Source organism: Leguminivora glycinivorella, chromosome 27, assembly GCF_023078275.1.
Source record: "Leguminivora glycinivorella isolate SPB_JAAS2020 chromosome 27, LegGlyc_1.1, whole genome shotgun sequence".
NCBI classification, from domain to species: domain Eukaryota; kingdom Metazoa; phylum Arthropoda; class Insecta; order Lepidoptera; family Tortricidae; genus Leguminivora; species Leguminivora glycinivorella.
The window spans coordinates 838,188-858,897 of NC_062997.1; the positions used below are offsets into that span (position 1 = coordinate 838,188).

The 20,710-nt window shown below is 38.7% G+C and overlaps 1 protein-coding gene across 1 annotated transcript in view; it reads right to left on the reverse strand.

The window, feature by feature from the left end:
- The window catches only part of LOC125240369 (extracellular serine/threonine protein kinase four-jointed), a 47,067-nt gene extending 38,132 nt beyond the window's left edge, over positions 1 to 8,935 (reverse strand). Inside the window, exon 1 of the mRNA XM_048148276.1 lies at positions 8,828 to 8,935. The gene's annotated coding sequence lies outside the window, so the exon portion shown is untranslated. The remainder of the gene's footprint in view (positions 1 to 8,827) is intronic.
- Between the last annotated feature and the right edge of the window lie 11,775 nt (positions 8,936 to 20,710).

A 20,710-nucleotide genomic window follows, 5' to 3' on the forward strand; every position in this document is an offset into this window, starting at 1 on the left:
GGGTGCTAAGCGACGATATAATTACATACTAAGATAGATAAATACATACTTATGTATGTAGACATATATGTAGTCTTACGTACGTAATTTAATATTATTGTGTTAATGCATCATTAACAATGTATCTACAAATTTGCATGCTGTTTATAAAGAGCAGAATAAGGTGAAGGTGTATTTTTATTAACCTAAGACCCTTGTTGTACCCTTTTTCTGCAAATAAAACATTTCTATTTCTATTTCTAGAAAACATCCATGACTCAGGAACGAATATCTGTACACAAATAAATGCCCGTACCGGGATTCGATCCCAGGACCGCGGCTTAGCAGGCAGGGTCACTACCGACTGAGACCGGTCGTCGCTGTAAGGTGACTCATGTCACGTGCTACCACGAGTTGTCATTTGACATTTACATTAGCGACATCCGTAGCGTCTATCTCGCTTGCACTGTAAGACGATCCATTAAGAAAGGCAAATAAATAATATCTCTAAACACTAAGTGAGCCATTCCTTACTTCATTTACAGTATAAATCACTAAAATGAGCTATGCTCAAAATAGACATGTTTTGTACAACGTATCATATTATCAGAGGCAAAGACACGTAGAAAGAAAGACACAATTTGAGCATTTCTTTTTTTTTCGCCACTTTTATGAAATGTGATTTTTTCTTTTAATTTATGGTATTTCTACTCAGAAACACTAGCTTCTTCAATCCTAGTAGTTAAAAAAATTGTCCCATACGATTTTTTAGTATTTTGTTGCCATTTTCCATACATGTTGTGTGGGGTAACAAAAGAGGGAAGTAACAAAAATGTATGGAAATTCTGGGACACTTTTAGTCTCCCATTGAGATTGAAAGTACTCGTGATTTATTTATTTATTTATTTATTTATTTAACCTTTATTGCACAACATAAAGTACAAATGGCGAACTTAATGCCTTAAGGCATTCTCTACCAGTCAACCATTGGACCAAACAGAAACTTACAATTGGTGCGGAAAATAAAACAGAAATTTAAATAGATATAAGTCACTATCTAAATACTATAATGCGTTTAATACTATAATGTGATTCTGAGTACAATAAACTTAAAATTCCCTAAAAAAATCAAAATAAGAAAAATGGCAAAAAAAAGAAATGCTCATTTAACGACCGCCTAGATTAGGGCGCACCTAAGACTATGGCGATCAAATGTATGAAAGAGGCGCGTTCCTAGTTCCTACGCACAGTCTAAGCTCGTGTAGGCGAACGCGTGCCATGCTTGTATGAGTGAGATATGACAGGTCGACTGTCGCGTTTTTGACAGTCGTTAACTGTGAGGTAACCGAGAGGGAGTGGGCGGCACTTTCAGCGGGGAGCGGGAGTGGCCATACTGTACGATTGTACTCTTTATTATGCTGTGACATTACCCATGAATTTTTCACTGAGAGAAATTTGCATTGTGAATTTAACAAGTTCGACTTGTTGCGGTTTATCCGTTTGAATCAGCCAAACGTATGTTTAAAACAATATGTGTGAGGTTGTTTTTATAAAATCGACTTGTTGATTCAAATATATTGCCGATTCAAATGACAAGTAGCTTGTTGTTTGAACCAAAGAGCACGTAGGCGCTATTTTAACCAAAAAACTTGTTGAACGAACATGAAAACTGGTTGTATTTTCTCTCAGTGTTGTTGCCTCTTAACAGTCTATATTTCTTACATGTCTCTAAAAGATAGAAACTGGTTACGGCAATAAATACAAGACGTTAGAATTTGTCTGTCTGTCAGATTTATCTGCGTCTGTTTCCGCGCCATACATTTTGTTTACATACATACAGATGACCGGTCTAGCGCGTGGTGAACTTGCCCGCTAAGCCGCGGCCCTGGGTTCGAATCTGGATAGGGGCATTTATTTGTGCGCTGAAATCTATCTTCCTGAGTTAAGGATGCTTTCTATGTGGTAAGTATATAAGTTTTTTTTTTTATTATAAACTGGCCAGTGATTGACCTTAGTCGCACCTGATGGAAAGTGACGACAAGGTCGAGGTTGTAGCTCACTGGTTCAGTAATAGCCTTCCAGGCTACGAAACAGTGCCATCTAGTTTTATCCCTAAAAGGCAAATATTTCAGGGTTACACTTTTTTTAGGGTTCCGTAGTCAACTAGGAACCCTTATAGTTTCGCCATGTCTGTCTGTCCGTCCGTCCGTCCGTCCGTCCGTCCGTCCGTCCGTCCGTCCGTCCGTCCGCGGATAATCTCAGTAACCGTAAGCACTAGAAAGCTGAAATTTGGTACCAATACGTATATCAATCACGCCAACAAAGTGCAAAAATAAAAAATGGAAAAAATGTTTTATTAGGGTACCCCCCCTACATGTAAAGTGGGGGCTGATATTTTTTTCATTCCAACCCCAACTTGTGATATATTGTTGGATAGGTATTTAAAAATGAATAAGTGTTTACTAAGACCGTTTTTTGATAATATTAATATTTTCGGAAATAATCGCTCCTAAAGGAAAAAAAAGTGCGTCCCCCGCTCTAACTTTTGAACCATATGTTTAAAAAATATGAAAAAAATCACAAAAGTAGAACTTTATAAATACTTTCTAGGAAAATTGTTTTGAACTTGATAGGTTCAGTAGTTTTTGGGAAAAATACGAAAAACTACGGAACCCTACACTGAGCGTGGCCCGACACGCTCTTGGCCGGTTTTTTTGTATAGGCTTCATCAGTTCTGGTAGAAGCTATATCTATTTTATTACTATTTTTCTTGTGTTTCTATTTCTGTATTTTCCTAATTAAATTATTATGCAATTTAACGACTCCAACTTTATTTTTTAACCCCCGACGCAAAAACGACGGAGTGTTGTAAGTTTGACGTGTCAGTCTGTCTGTCTGTGTGTGTGTCTGTCTGTGGCATCGTAGCTCCCGAACGGATGAACCGATTTAGATTTAGTTATTTTTGTCTGAAAGCTGAGTTAGTCGGGAGTGTTCTTAGCCATGTTTCATGAAAATCGGTCTACTAATGTCGCAGTCGGGGGTTTTTTCAAAATTTTAATTTTGCATACCAAAGATAATTCCTACATTAGTTATGGCGAATAAAAACCATTTTAACATAAATTTGCGATCGGCTTGTCTAAAACATATAAATCTTGGTTAAATAATGCATGAACTGGAAGGACCACTTTGCGTGGTGATAATTTAGTGGTTAAAGTGATTTTACCCACTTTTAGTTAACTTTGTGGTGTACTTTTTGTACCTAAAATTGAATTCGCTCCGTTTTGCCGTGAAAGACTGACAAACAAACAGACACACACACTTTCCTATTTATAATATTAAGTATGGATTTAAATATACCTATTTGATTTCAGCTTGAAACAAATAGACAGTGAACGGAAAAGGCAGTGATCCTATACAATGAATTTTTTTCCTTTTGAGTTACGGACAAAAAAAAAACAAAAAACGGACAAAAAAACTGTTCCGGTCATCCAAAATCGTGTCCATTGGCCACCAAAAATCAAAAGGTCAAAATTTTCTCACTGACCAAGCGTCACACCGCGTCACATCGTGACGCTTTGGCGTCATATCGTGATGCATAGCGTCACCGGGTCACGATACCATTTGTGACACAAAAGACACATTGACACGAAAAGACACGATTTCCTTTTTTTCTGCGTTATGTAGCTTTGCCTTTTGACCGCCGAAATCGTGATTATAGATTTGTTTTATTGTAAGTCATTGATGCTTAACTCAAGTCAGGATTATTTGGAACGTTGTAATTGTAACGAAGACAATATTGTAACTGCTTAAATATAATACTTTTAGATAGTTTCAAGTTTATATCAAAAGTGGGACCTGTCATATACATACAAGTTGCTTCTTCTGTAACTTAAGAAATAATTGCAATCTACAACTGTAGATTGTATTCCTATTCAAAAATGTTTATTTCTACCTACACTGAGAGAAAAAACAACCACTTTTCATGTTCGTTCAACAAGTTTTTTAGTTTAAATAGCGCCTACGCTACGTGCTCTTTGGTTCGAACAAGTTAGATTTTGTTAAGTAACTAGTACATCCTACAAGTTAGGTACTTGTCATTTCAATCAACAATATATTTGAAATCAACAAGTCGATTTTATAAAAGCAACATGACACATAGTTTTAACATATGTTTGGCTGATTCAATCAAATTTCATATCTTTTAACAAGTTTGACCTTGTCGTTCGAACAAATTCAACTTGTATCATCAATATTGTGATTTATTCCGTTTACTAAAATAGTTTTGTTTCAAACGGATAAACCCGTAACGATAGTCGAACTTGCTAAATTCACAATGCAAATTTCTCTCAGTGTAATAATTTTAATTTTAATCTTTATTAATTTGTTTTTTTTTGTTAAATTTTGGAAAATGACGATCCGTATTGGGGGAATATATGATTTATTAATATTATTCCTGTTATCTCTAAGTTTTTACTTTTACGACGATCATGATGGGAATTCTTATATTTTTGTACAGAAATGCAAACTTATATTGTAATTTTTTTCGTGAAATAAATCATCTATCTATCTATCTATCTATTAGTATTAGTTCTTATATAATACTTAACCATTAAGTATGTAGGCGACTATACATTTTGATAGATATGTACCTACCTACTTTAGTCCCATAACTGCCAGTCTGGCGCCACTAGCGTAAATAAGTATAATATAATCACATACATAATCGTAAAACAGAGATCAATGGGTTAGAATCATAGCATTATTGTAGGAGCTACGATTGTTACGAAACGTCTGCGAATGCCGTTGCTCAACTAGATGACTGTACACGGAATGCAGTCTGGACTCTAGACTATAGTTGTAGAAATATGAAGATTATTATAGTTCATGTTGTGTGACTTGGCCGTAGCCGGTACACAAGGGTACATAACCATAAAATTAAAATTTTGAAAAAACCCCCGACCCCGACATAGTGGACTGATTTTCATGAAACATGGCTAAGAACACTCCCGACTAACTCAGCTTTCAGACAAAAAAACTTAATCTAAATCGGTCCATCCTTTCGGGAGCTACGATGCCACAGACAGACACACACACAGACAGACAGACAAACAGACAGACAGACGGACAGACAGACAGAAGGACAGACAGACCGACAGAGAGACACGTCAAACTTATAACACCCCTTCGTTTTTGCGTCGGGAGTTAAAAACCAGGTGCTCCATGACACCATTGCACCAATCTGTCGCCAGAGCCGGCTACCCTTCAACGACCAAGTCAAACAACATACAGTGTTAACAACATTAATAAAGAAATCGCGGTAATGAACCTTAGACTTGGCACGACTTTGTCTAGATTTCATTACTTTTTGGAGATAAAGCAGCTTCATCGAGACTTGGCTAGGATTCTACGGAATGTTTTTGGTGGGATATATTTTTATATTTGTCTATTTGCTTCGTTGCAATCGAGCCGGAATCTTCCTGCTAAATGGTCGAAACATTAATTTACACTGCCGTCAAAAAGTTTAAGGTCAAACACAGATTTATGTTTCAAAATTTAAGGAATACGATTCATCGATAACCGACTTATTTTCGAAGAATAGAACGATCCTAAACACTGTTAGCTGGTAGCCTAGCGGTAAGAGCGTGCGATTTTCAATCCGGAGGTCGCGGGTTCGAACCCCGGCTCGTACCAATGAGTTTTTCGGAACTTATGTGCGAAATGTCATTTGATATTTGCCACGCTTTTCGGTGAAGGAAAACATCGTGAGGAAACCGGACTAATTCCAAAGGCCTAGTTACCCTTCGGGTTGGAAGGTCAGATTTCAGTCGTTTAATAAAACTAGTGACTATGCCAAATCTTGGGATTAGTTGTCAAAGCGGACCCCATGCTCCCATGAGGATGATGATATAGCCTACTACATTTTTTTTTTCCTCCTTGCTCATGGGAGCCTGGGGTCCGCTTTGACAACTAATCCCAAGATTTGGCGTAGGCACTAGTTTTACGAAAGCGACTGCCATCTGACCTTCCATTAGTCCGGTTTCCTCACGATGTTTTCCTTCACCGAAAAGCGACTGGCAAATATCAAATGACATTTCGCACATAAGTTCCGAAAAACTCATTGGTACGAGCCGGGGTTCGAACCCGCGACCACCGGATCGAAAGTCGCACGCTCTTACCGCTAGGCGACCAGCGCTTCTACTAGCCTAGTATATACATATTCTACATATAGCCTACTACATATTCCTTTAATTCCTCTATTTTTCCAATCGGTAAAAACTAGAGCACACAAATAACACGCATAAGATTAAAACTAACACGCATAAGACTAAGAGTCGTAATAATTATAAGGCAGATATATATATTTATTTATGTATATATAATGTTACGTATGTATATTTATGTGTATTTGTAAGTAGGTATCTATATTATTTTAAGTATGTATATTTTTTTAATATATATAATAGTAAGCTGTATGATATATAGCTGTATTCTTTTAGTGGTTGTACATTTTTGAATTCGTCACTCATCGCTAATTCGCTTCTACTCATTTCCTCAAAGGTTGACTGGAAGAGATCCCATTAAGGGATAAGTCCGCCTACATTGTATATTACTGACTCTGTAACTGTGTCTCTTTTGTTTCCTTTATGTACAATAAAGCTTATACATACATACATACATATATATATAATCATTTATGGTTATTTAGTAGGTATTCCATTTCTCGTCATTGCGACATTTCCTGCACCTATTAAGCTCTTATAGATCTCTGTTTGGCCCAAAGGTTAGCTGGTAGAGAATGCCTTCTGGCATTAAGTTCGCCTTTTGTACATTTTTTTTACTGTGCAATAAAGTTTAATAGTTATTTGTTATACAAGGGGGCAAAGTTGTATTTTAACGCCGAGTGTGGAATTGAAAAACGAGCTAGTGAAAGGATTCTATAGTTGAACCACGAGCGAAGCGAGTGGTTCGAGAATAGAATCCTGAACTTGCGAGTTTTTTAACACACGAGAAGTAAAATACATTTGCACCCGAGTGTAACACAAAACTTTTCCCCTCACTATAGCGAAGAAACTACAACGCAAAAAATGCGTTTATCACTGCTTCCAGTAGTTCCACAGGTGGTAAATCATCTTTATTACTAGATTCACCTACTTTTATCAATTTTAAAGCAGTTAATTTGACTTTATTCAAGGTCAAATTACTTTACCCACTAGTGGATAAAATGCGTTTTTACCCGCTGGTATTAAAGGACAAAACACGTGTTTCCGAGCTAGTGAGGGGAAAATAAATAAAACTCCCTAATTCCTGTTTTTGCTACCAAAAGGTTATCTGGAAGACATCACTGATGACGGCGATAAGTCTGGCATTTGGGCCCTCAGGTAAAACTTCGGTATGCGAGGAATGCGATGCCGGGCAGGACATTAGAATATTTTTTTTTTTTTTTACCCCCGACGCAAAAACGACGGGGTGTTATAAGTTTGACGTGTCTGTCTGTCCGTCTGTCTGTCTGTCTGTTTGTCTGTCTGTGTGTGTGTCTGTCTGTGGCATCGTAGCTCCCGAACGGATGAACCGATTTAGATTTAGTTTTTTTGTCTGAAAGCTGAGTTAGTCGGGAGTGTTCTTAGCTATGTTTCATGAAAATCGGTCTACTATGTCGCAGTCGGGGGTTTTTTCAAAAATTTGTCTGAGCTTTTGACAAAACGAGACAGCTTTTGACAAGTGAGCAGTGCCATTATACTTAAACGTTAGCCTGAAAAATGTAACATTCTTGACTTTTCCACTTTTTGCCATTAAAAATGCGATGCACGTTAATTTGATCAAGGTCCCGTTTTTAACCCCCCCGACGCAAAAACGACGGGGTTTTATAAGTTTGACGTGTCTGTCTGTCTGTGTGTGTGTCTGTCTGTGGCATCGTAGCTCCCGAACGGATGAACCGATTTAGATTTAGTTTTTTTGTCTGAAAGCTGAGTTAGTCGGGAGTGTTCTTAGCCATGTTTCATGAAAATCGGTCTACTATGTCGCAGTCGGGGGTTTTTTCAAAATTTTAATTTTGTGGTTAGGTTATTATTATTTCTGAATACTTAAGTATAACATTTGTCAGAGCTTTTGACAAAACGAGACAGCTTTTGACAAAGTGAGCAGTGCCATTATACTTAAACGTTAGCCTGAAAAATGTAACATTCTTGACTTTTCCACTTTTTGCCATTAAAAATGCGATGCAGAGTTAATTTGATCAAGGTCCAGTTTTTTAGCCCCCGACGCAAAAACGACGGGGTGTTATAAGTTTGACGTGTCTGTGTGTGTCCGTCTGTGGCATAGTAGCTCCCGAACGGATGAATCGATTTAGATTTAGTTTTTTTGTCTGAAAGCTGAGTTAGTCGGGAGTGTTCTTAGCCATGTTTCATGAAAATCGGTCTACTATGTCGCGGTCTAGGGGTTTTTCAAAATTATAATTTAGTGGTTAGGTTATGTGTAAATCATCTTGAAACTATTAACGTCTTTTTGAACCAATCTTTGACTATGACAGAATATAAGTTGCCATTTATTTTCTATTGTTTTCATTACCTCCTTTGTTAAGATTAGCTCTATCTTTTCGTTTTATTTCAACTCTACTCTAAGGTATTTAACCTCAAAAGCATTAGTTCTGTGCTCAATAAAACCTAGTCTCAGTTATTGTTTGAAAACATGTTTTTAATATCTACGTATTCTAACGGAAACAACATTTAAATAAATCCCAAATGGGACAAATTACAACTTAAGAATCCTGTTACATACAAAAAAATGACAAATCTTTACTAATATCGATATCAATTAATAATTATTTAAATAACTAAACATAAGAACCAACCTTCGGAATTCCTGAACACAACACTCACTTTCAAGTCACAATTCACAAAAAAATCGAAAAACCCCACAAAATTCTCTCAAAATACACGTCCGTTCGCTTCGAGTGCCGAGCCGATACTGACTTTTCTCAGAACAACCACTTGAATAAGAAAGTTAAAAAACATATCCCTCTCTCTCACTCCTTCGGATTCCTCCGCGTTAGAGCGGGACAGGTATAATGGCATGCATTGGAAGTCTTGGACTTTTTTTTTCCAATGATTTCTTTGAAAGATCGAGGATCTATATGATGTATAGATCTTTATGGTCGTGAGTTATGGCGCGCTCATTGATACGGACTCTATGAAATTATAGTGTTTGGTTATGGCTCATGGTTGTGGGTGGTTTGTTCTCTATTTAATTAATTGAGACGTGGATCGATTAATTGATTGATTAATCACGGTTTTTAATTGATTGGATAGGGGAATGGTGTAGTGCAAAAATGTGACAAAGTTTTAAGCATAATAATATGATGAAATCAAAAAACCTGTCCAGTTTAACAAACTCAAGTATGACTCACTTCATTCATACTTAATATTTAAAGATTTGTTTTGTTTTAGATATCATTTATCATTTTGTAAATTTAATTTTAGAGTTATTTAAGCTTTTAGATTACATTTAGTTTTATTCATAGGTTTATTTAGTATTAGTTGATTTCATTTACTCTCTTAACTAAGCTAAGCCCCAACAGCATTTTGAGCGTATTTATGGAGCGTGAAAATGGCCCCATGCTCAACCGATGGCAAATGATGCACGCTGTCGCTATGTCTAGGTTTTAAGTGTGAATTGTTTTAGTTTTTTAAGTCTTAGCATTAGGTAAATGTCTTACTAACACTAATATTAGTTCTTTAGAGTTGTAATGTTCTACTAACCATCTATGGACCCTGAGTCTGAAATAAATGATTTTTATTTTATTATTATTTATTAAGCTAAGTTTAAAATAAATATCATTTATTTAAGACAAAATATTTTTTTAAGGCAACAATTACAATAGGTACAAATTAGCCTACAAATAAAATAAAATAAAATCTAAAAACTGAACCAACTCAAAAACTAAAAAAACTTACATAAGGTATAAAAAAAAGAAACTTACCTACTGGAAGAGGCCTCCCCGCGCAATCCCTGGTGCAAAGGTGCCCATTACACTCGCCGCGTTACCGCGTTGAATAGCGATGGACAGTAGCAACCTTTGCAAAATAAAGTAGATTTTGGAAAATATATGCATGGAAAGTGTATGATAGGTAAATACTTAATCCATTTTTCTTCTAATAAGACATGTTTAGAATAGATATGGTCTTCCAGATTTTTGAGAAATATTTTAAGTACATATTTAAATTTAAAATAATTAGACTTACATTTTGAATTTCCCATAATCTTTAAATATTATATTCTTATTCTTTCTTTTGCCCGCATTCTTAAATTGACTATATTGTCTTTGCTTACAATTGTCGAGTATTAATATTAGCGCCCTCTAGACGACCATTTTCCTTGATGGTTCCGAGATTCATTTTTTCTTAGACTTTATCTGTCTATAAGGAGTTTCATACTCATATGTCTTTAGTTAAAAAAATTACATGTGATGTGACTCAAGAGTAGATGGCATTTGATGACAAAGCGAACCCCAGGCTCTCACGAATTCCGGGATAACGCTAGCAAACGCGGATCCAGCTTCGTTCCCGGGGGGGGGGGTCACGTGGTAAAGGCCCAGGCCCCAGAGGGGGGGTCACGTGGTCTATTTGTATGGCCAACCTAGGCTCCAGGGGGGGTCATGACCCCCATGACCCCCTGGATCCGCGCATGAACGCTAGGAGGATGATGACTGATAAGAAGAATGTGATTCAAGAGTAGAAAGTGTTCATAAGTTATGGTGTTCGCTTACAATATGGCGACATGGCGCTTATTTGCCACCATCATAGTACAGTACCTGCCGTTAGTCGACGCAAAGTGACAAAGTACACTCGTGTTTAATTTTGAAGTACCAAAGCTAGGAAGTACAGTTAACTAGAAAAATGTTTAGTAATTACAAAGTAAAATAAGTTTTTTTGCAAAAATTACATTTTTTTAGGGTTACTTAAGCTTTTAGATTACATTTAGTTTCATTCATAGGTTTATTTAGTTTGTAAATATTGTGAAAGGTTTGATTTCATTTATTTTCTTAACTAAGCTAAGTTTAAAATAAATATCATTTATTTAAGACAAAATATTTTTTTAAGGTAACAATTACAATAGGTACAAATTAGCCTGCAAATAAACTTAACTAACTCAAAAAAAAACTTACAAAAGGTATAAAAAAAGAAACTTACCTACTGGTGCCCACACTCGCCAGGTTATAATTGATAGGAAGCGATTAGGATTATACAATTACATTAGTGATTAGTCTTTTTAAAACTACATAGGTACCTAGGTATAATATTTGTAATATCATTAAAATTGCATAAATAAAGAACCCTCAGTGGGTTCACCAAAATGCAAAAATGTAATCCATAACACTGCACTGTCCGTCGATCAATCATTATTTCAAATTCGCGATCACGCGGCCATAATTACAAAACAAAATGATGCCGACAAAATGGCGTACGCGACGTATTTGTTCCAAGCGCTTCCGCCATTTTGTGATCAATACAAAATGGCGTCTGACGTGACGTTGCCATTAATAATGTATTAACAAAAGATTTTATAAATATAAAGGAAGGTAATTGAGAAATACCGCTGTTTTTGATTTAGTAAAATGGGATTAAGATTTATATTTTTAATATGGATTTCTGTCCTTTTGGAGGCGAAATAGAAATTTGTATGGCTTGCAGTTATTTTAAGGAATGAAGTTCATTAGTGGTTAAAGAAATTGCCGAAATAAGGCTTGCGAACTTATAAGATGTAATAAATTACTAAAGAAAAGTTGTCAATAAAAATAAAAACCGGCCAAGAGCGTGTCGGACCACGCTCAGTGTAGGGTTCCGTAGTTTTCCGTATTTTTCTCAAAAACTACTGAACCTACCAAGTTCAAAACAATTTTCCTAGAAAGTCCTTATAAAGTTCTACTTTTGTGATTTTTTTTATATTTTTTAAACATATGGTTCAAAAGTTAGAGGGGGGGGGGACGCACTTTTTTTTCATTTAGGAGCGATTATTTCCTAAAATATTAATATTATCAAAAAACGTATTTAGTAAACCCTTATTAATTTTTAAATACCTATCCAACAATATATCACACGTTGGGGTTGAGACGAAAAAAAATATCAGCCCCCACTTTACATGTAGGGGGGGTACCCTAACGAAACATATTTTTCCATTTTTTATTTTTGCACTTTGTTGGCGTGATTGATATACATATTGGTACCAAATTTCAGCTTTCTAGTGCTGACGGTTACTGAGATTATCCGCGGACGGACGGATAGACAGACATGGCGAAACTATAAGGGTTCCTAGTTGACTACGGAACCCTAAAAATCATTAGTAAAGTACAGGTAATAGATATTTTTGTGATGTGTGCGATGGGCCAGCAGCCTATCCTTGTAATAACACAATTTTTAGAAAATATTTTATAACTTTTTTTTACTGTCAAATGAATTTATTACAAATCTGTTATACATGTGTTTGTTAAACATAAAATTATCTTACAATAAAACTAAACTATTAAATCTAAAATTAAACTTAAAATAAAATAAAAATTAAAATTAAATTAAACTAAACCTACTCTTTCTGATTATGTTTTTTATTTCCGCTACCCAAAGGTTGTCTGGTAGAGATCGCTCTTTAGCGATAAGACCGCCTGTTGTCTGCCTCTATTTATAATCATTTGTTTTGTCTCCGCTGTATCTTTTTTCTGTATCTCTTGCTGAGGTGTGCCAATAAAGAGTATTCTATCTATCTATCTATCTATCTATCTAAATAAATCTAAAATTAAACTAAAGTAAATCTAAAAACGGCCCCTGTGGCATAGTACCGAAGACGCTGGCAGCATTTCCTCGCTGGATTGTCAAGCTAATACGCTGAGCGAGGAAGCTGCCAGCTCTTCGGTCGCCGGTGGCGTCTCTTAGTCTCTTCGATAAGTCCTTGAAGAGACTCAGAGCGCCAGGGCCCCACGGACCAAGGGTCTCGACGCCGAATGGAATAAAAATATATTCGGCGCCGAGACCGCTGTATTTTCCTACCTTTATTTTCTCGGCCGCCTCTGCTCGGCTCCGCCTTTTAAATAGGGACAAAACAGATTTTCATAAATATACACACGACGAATATAATATCCTCACCACAAAATTAAAATTTTGATAAACCCCCGACATAGTACACCGATTTTCATGAAACATGGCTAAGAACACTCCCGACTAACTCAGCTTTCAAATAAAAAACACTAAATAGAAATCGGTTCACCCGTTCGGGAGCTACGGTGCCACAGACAGTCACACACACACAGACAGACAGACAGACAGACAGACACGTCAAACTTATAACACCCCGTCGTTTTTGCGTCGGGGGTTAAAAAGAAAACTAAAATATTTTCAATATTCAAAATTCCTTACATTTTTGAAATTTTCTAAACTTAGTAAACATATTTGTCTGCATTTTTTTACCGATTTGTATTCTAAGTAATCAATCAAATAAACCACTAATGTCCCCGACTGTACTCGCACGAAGAATAACACTCCGTCACCAGTACTTGGACAGTCGACGATAAAAAAACAAACGATACGAAAATAAGGCTCTGCGCTACTCGATCGGGAATCGACGCGATATAACTGCTTTGTCGATTTTATCACACATACTAAGTACTGATAAATGAAGTTAGCTATAGGCTACTTCACCCTGTTTTAAAATTTGTCTTATATTATTACTTACTGTCCAATTAACCTAAATTATGTATTGTCGCAAATACAATATAATTTTAATTTTTGAAATTACTGGTAAATTATGTATTTTTTATTTTGAACTGTGATTTATTTATTTTAATTGTACTGTTATTTTAATTGGACCAAATGTTGTCTGCAATAAACGGATTTACAGTGAAACCTGAATAAGTGAGACTTCAAGGGACGACAAAATTTATCTCACTTAAAGAGGTATTCCACTTATTCAGGGTCTCAGTTAGATAGGTATAATACAAAGTTTGTCTCACTTACAGAGGGTATCACTAATAGAGGCCAGAATAGGGGGATGTGTCAGTTATAGAGGTGATAAGGTGTTTTTATATAGTTATTATTAGTTGCATTCTAAACGAAAATGTAAATAAGCCTTGTCTTTAAATAATATATAAGACTTTAATGTTATTGTGTCATAGAAATTTTATATTATGAAAGTTATATTTTTTTAATAATTTTTATGTTACAAATCGAAATTTTAGTTTTAATTACTTAAAATAACCAAGAAAACCCTTAAACTCACCTAAACACAAAGAATCAATCGCGTAATTTACAGATGGGCTAAGAATTATTAAAAATATGGAAATAGATTTTCGATAAAGTCCAAGTTACAGAGGTCATAGATTGACTGTATCTCAGATACAGAGGTAAATTTCTATAAAATTCTTAACAAACAATTAAGTGAATATACATTTTAAATATAGTCTCAGTAACAGAGGTAAAATACACACTCTGTCTCACTATTAGAGGGAAATGTGACTAAAAAATCGAAAAGGCTAATCTCAGTTATAGAGGTCTGTTTTGTCTCACTAACAGAGGTAAATCGGTGCGAAAGTGTCGGGACCGCACCTTGGGTCCCAGCTAAAGAGGTTTCTCACTTATCCAGGTCCCACTTAACCAGGTTTCACGTATTATTATTTTATTGAAAAGGAATGTCTTATATTCTTATTGTGAATAATACAGCAGTGAATATTCAAGATTGTTTTATTTAACGTGCCTTTCGTTTACATACACCAGTCTGAGTGCAGGAGTGTTTTATATCATTTTTGTACTACCAGTTTAGTACCTAATTATAACCTGAACTACTTAAATTACAAAAACATGTGCACTGTTCATTTATTCCATTTTTAGGGTTCCGTAGTCAACTAGGAATAGAGATGGGTAGTGAGTAAATACTCAAGAGTAAATATCGAGTAAATACTCAGTATTTACTCAAAATACCCGTATTTACTCGTTTTTACTCAAATTGGTGGGTATAAACTATTTCGCGTGCTGAAATGGAAATACAAATTAGAAATATTGGTGTCTTTTGTTATCGGCTACTAAGTTAAGTAATCAAATTTATATGAATTTTATTTTAAAGACGTGCTCTCCATACATGTAACTATTTTTCACAAAAATAAAATTCAGAAATTACCAGTGTGTTATACATCATCTGATAGGTCTTTAAAAATTAATTGAATGTTTCTAAAAAAGTTTTTTAATAATATGAACAGTTTTGGAATAAAACGATAATTAAGGCCGAAATAATGTTTATACCTTTATAACTTTCGAATTCGTTGTTGGAAAAATATCCAGAAACCGTCAAATTATTGCCCATATAATACAAAACACAAAACTAGTACTTTAAACGTCACCAGCTGAGCCATTTTTGAGTTTTCTTTAGAAAACCCTTAATAAAAGGTCGTAAGTGCCACATTAACAATCACTCTCTCATACTTTTTACCCGACTACGGCAACGCAAAAGGAGGGTTATGATTTTGACCGGTATGTATGTGGCTATGTATGTATGTATGTATGTATGTTCATCTGTTCCCTCATAACTTCTAAAGTACTCGTTAGAATTTGACAAACGATATGTCATTCGAATCGTCTTAATCGTCCGCTGGTTATAGGCTATATAACGTCACCGCAAACGAAACATGGCGCCCTCTAGAGGTCATAAAGTAACGAAGCAAAAAAATAAAATGAAGTTAGGATGACATGTTGTATATCATTTGAAAGGGCTTAATTAGCACATTTCAAATATGTACATATTGTAAGCTTTTATTTCCAGAATTACCTGATTACACCGGATAATTCAGTAATTTCTCGGAAAAATTGACTATTTGCAAATCCGCAAGCGCAATGCCATAGTTCCATGCATTATCCGACTTCGGTTACACACGAAGGCTTTTGCCAAAGGAACTAATTTGGCTGCTTTATATAATTATTTTATTAAAGACTTGCAATATTTTTTCGACCTAAAGTTCAATTTCATACAGCAAATTGTCATAATAACAACTAGAAGTAGTTTGACACTGTTTTGACATTCTGACGTGTATCATAGATTGTAGGACACCCTAGATGTAGTAGATGTTACGTCATCATGGCATGGCATAATGAGTTTCCACTACTACAATATATTATTGAAAGCCAGTTAATCATTTAAAATTAATATAATTTTCATAAAGAGAGAGAAATGCGGTATCACGATACTGATTGTCAGCTATTCCTGTCTCTTTCAGTATATGGTATGCTTCATGAGAGTGTATATACATACCGTAGACGCGGTCCTAAACCTACTTAAAGACCCACGCGGTCCTAAGCGGCGTCTAAACTTAAAGTGTCGAGCGAAGCCCGACGCACGCGATCCAAGCCGGGCGCCGAAGGCGCCCTATAACTTAAAGTGTCGGGCGAAGCCCGACGCACGCTGTCCTAAGCCGGGCGCCGAAGGCGCCCTCAAAATTAAAGTGTCGAGCAAAGCCCGACGCACGCGATCCCAAGCCGGGCGCCGAAGGCGCCCTATAACTTGAAGTGTCGGGCGAAGCCCGACGCACGCGATCCAAGCCGGGCGCCGAAGGCGCCCTATAACTTAAAGTGTCGGGCGAAGCCCGACGCACGCTGTCCTAAGTCGGGCGCCGAAGGCGCCTCAAACTTAAAGTGTCGGGCGAAGCCCGACGCACGCCGTCCTAAGCCGGGCGCCGAAGGCGCCTCTAACTTAAAGTGTCGGGCGAAGCCCGACGCACGCGATCCCAAGCCGGGCGCCGAAGGCGCCTCTAACTTAAAGTGTCGGGCGAAGCCCGACGCACGCGGTTCTACGCCGGCGCCGAAGGCGCCCTTTAACTTAAAGTGTCGGGCAAAGCCCGACGCACGCCGTCCTAAGCCGGGCGCCGAAGGCGCCCTCTAACTTAAAGTGTCGGGCGAAGCCCGACGCACGCGATCCCAAGCCGGGCGCCGAAGGCGCCCTCTAACTTAAAGTGTCGGGCGAAGCCCGACGCACGCGGTTCTAAGCCGGGCGCCCAAGGCACCCTCTAACTTAAAGTGTCGGGCGAAGGCCGACGCACGCGATCCAAGCCGGGCGCCGAAGGCGCCCTCTAACTTAAAGTGTCGGGCGAAGCCCGACGCACGCGGTTCTAAGCCGGGCGCCCAAGGCGCCCTCTAACTTAAAGTGTCGGGCGAAGCCCGACGCACGCGGTCTTAAGCCGGGCGCCGAAGGCGCCCTCTAACTTAAAGTGTCGGGCGAAGCCCGACGCACGCGGTCTTAAGCCGGGCGCCGAAGGCGCCCTCTAACTTAAAGTGTCGGGCGAAGCCCGACGCACGTGGTCTAAACCGGGCGCCGAAGGCGCCCTCTAACTTAAAGTGTCGGGCGAAGGCCGACGCACGCGGTCCTAAGCCGGGCGCCGAAGGCGCCCTCTAACTTTAAGTGTCGGGCAAAGTCCGACGCACGCCGTCCTAAGCCGGGCGCCGAAGGCGCCCTCAAACTTAAAGTGTCGGGCGAAGCCCGACGCACGCGGTCTTAAGCCGGGCGCCGAAGGCGCACTCTAACTTAAAGTGTCGGGCGAAGCCCGACGCACGCGATGCCAAACCGGGCGCCTTCGGCGCCCTCTAACTTAAAGTGTCGGGCGAAGCCCGACGCACGCGGTTCTAAGCCGGGCGCCTTCGGCGCCCTCTAACTTAAAGTGTCGGGCGAAGCCCGACGCACGCGGTCTTAAGCCGAGCGCCGAAGGCGCCCTCAAACTCAAAGTGTCGGGCGAAGCCCGACGCACGTGGTCTAAACCGGGCGCCGAAGGCGCCTCTAACTTAAAGTGTCGGGCGAAGGCCGACGCACGCGGTCCTAAGCCGGGCGCCGAAGGCGCCCTCTAACTTTAAGTGTCGGGCAAAGTCCGACGCACGCCGTCCTAAGCCGGGCGCCGAAGGCGCCCTCAAACTTAAAGTGTCGGGCGAAGCCCGACGCACGCGGTCTTAAGCCGGGCGCCGAAGGCGCACTCTAACTTAAAGTGTCGGGCGAAGCCCGACGCACGCGATCCCAAACCGGGCGCCTTCGGCGCCCTCTAACTTAAAGTGTCGGGCGAAGCCCGACGCACGCGGTTCTAAGCCGGGCGCCTTCGGCGCCCTCTAACTTAAAGTGTCGGGCGAAGCCCGACGCACGCGGTCTTAAGCCGAGCGCCGAAGGCGCCCTCAAACTCAAAGTGTCGGGCGAAGCCCGACGCACGTGGTTTAAACCGGGTGCCGCAGGCGCCCTCTAATTTAAAGTGTTGGGCGAAGCCCAACGCACGCGGTCCTAAGCCGGGCGCCGAAGGCAACCTTTAACTTAAAGTGTCGGGCAAAGCCCGACGCACGCCGTCCTAAGCTGGGTGCCGAAGGCGCCCTATAACTTAAAGTGTTAGGCGAAGCCCGACGCACGTGGTCTAAGCCGCGCACGCGGTATTAAGTCGGGCGCCCTCGGCGCCCTCTAACTTAAAGTGTTGGGCGAAGCCCGACGCACGTTGTCTAAGCCGGGCGCCGAAGGCGCCCTCAAACTTAAAGTGTCGGGCGAAGCCCGACGCACGTAGTAATAAGCCCGGCGTCCTCGGCTCCTTTTAAGGTGTCGGGCGAAGCCCGACGCAGGCTTTCCTAAGCCGGGCGCCTTCAGCGCCCTCATACTTAATAAATAAAATAGTAACCCCAAAGTAAGTTAAATAAAAAATAAGTTCAAAAACTAAAACCCGACTACTATAAAATGTGCTCTTAAAAGTATGAAACAAGATAGAATTGTTTTATGAAATTATCATGCATGAAATACACAGTGTGTATTCTTTTCAATACATAAACTCAATGTTATAATAAGTTTGTAAATTTTAGAAATACTTGCAGAGATTCAGAAGATGGCCGTGGTCGTATGCCACTTACCTTAAAGTTTATAATTGTGGCAAACGACCACGGTTATCTTCGGAATCTCTGCAAGTATTTCTAAAATTTACAAACTTATTATAACATTGAGTTTATGTATTGAAAAGAATACACACTGTGTATTTCATGCATGATAATTTCATAAAACAATTCTATCTTGTTTCATACTTTTAAGAGCACATTTTATAGTAGTCGGGTTTTAGTTTTTGAACTTATTTTTTACTGTAAATACCTGCTTTTTTAACACAAAACTGCTAACTAAACATTATCACTATTTTTTTCTCACAATGACCTCTTTTTCGACAAACTAAGACTCCCATAAGCTTCTAATAATATAAATCTCATATAAAAATGTCCACACAGTTAAAATAAACACGATTAAGTACTTAAATCTCATTTTTTAGATTATTTTTAGGTAACAGTTTCTACTCACCCAAATGAGTAAATACGAGTATTTACTCGGTGCTTTGAGTAAATTACGGGTAAATACTCAGTATTTACTCACCCCTACCCATCTCTAACTAGGAACCCTTATAGTTTCGCCATGTCTGTCTGTCCGTCCGTCCGTCCGTCCGTCCGTCCGTCCGTCCGTCCGTCCGTCCGTCCGTCCGTCCGCGGATAATCTCAGTAACTGTAAGCACTAGAAAGCTGAAATTTGGTACCAATATGTATATCAATCACGCCAACAAAGTGCAAAAATAAAAAAATGGAAAAAAATGTTTTATTAGGGTAGCCCCCCTACATGTAAAGTGGGGGCTGATTTTTTTTTTTCATTCCAACCCTAACGTGTGATATATTGTTAGATAGGTATTTAAAAATGAATAAGGGTTTACTAAGATCGTTTTTTGATAATATTAATATTTTCGGAAATAATCGCTCCTAAAGGAAAAAAAAGTGCGTCCCCCCCCCTCTAACTTTTGAACCATATGTTTAAAAAATATGAAAAAAAACCGGCCAAGAGCGTGTCGGGCCACGCTCAGTGTAGGGTTCCGTAGTTTTCCGTATTTTTCTCAAAAACTACTGAACCTATCAAGTTCAAAACAATTTTCCTAGAAAGTATTTATAAAGTTGTACTTTTGTGATTTTTGTCATATTTTTTAAACATATGGTTCAAAAGTTAGAGGGGGGGGACGCACTTTTTTTTCCTTTAGGAGCGATTATTTCCGAAAATATTAATATTATCAAAAAACGATCTTAGTAAACCCTTATTCATTTTTCAATACCTATCTAACAATATATCACACGTTGGGGTTGGAATGAAAAAAAAATCAGCCCCCACTTTACATGTAGGGGGGGTACCCTAATAAAACATTTTTTTCCATTTTTTATTTTTGCACTTTGTTGGCGTGATTGATATACATATTGGTACCAAATTTCAGCTTTCTAGTGCTAACGGTTACTGAGATTATCCGCGGACGGACGGACGGACGGACGGACGGACGGACGGACGGACGGACGGACGGACGGACGGACAGACAGACATGGCGAAACTATAAGGGTTCCTAGTTGACTACGGAACCCTAAAAATCATAAAAGTAGAACTTAATAAAGAATTTCTAGGAAAATTGTTTTGAACTTGATAGGTCCAGTAGTTTTTGAGAAAAATACGGAAAACTACGGAACCCTACACTGAGCGTGGCCCGACACGCTCTTGGCCGGTTTTTACTTAAGGTAACACATTAACAAAGGTTACAACTAATAATTGCATTGACTGCAACGCCTATTTTATACACAAATGAGTATAAAGTCACAAAGCGTGCGTACTCGCTAGGGCTGTCTCGTCAGCAAACACATGTAACAATAGGGTTGAACAAGCGGCCATTACCGTTTACTTACACTATATT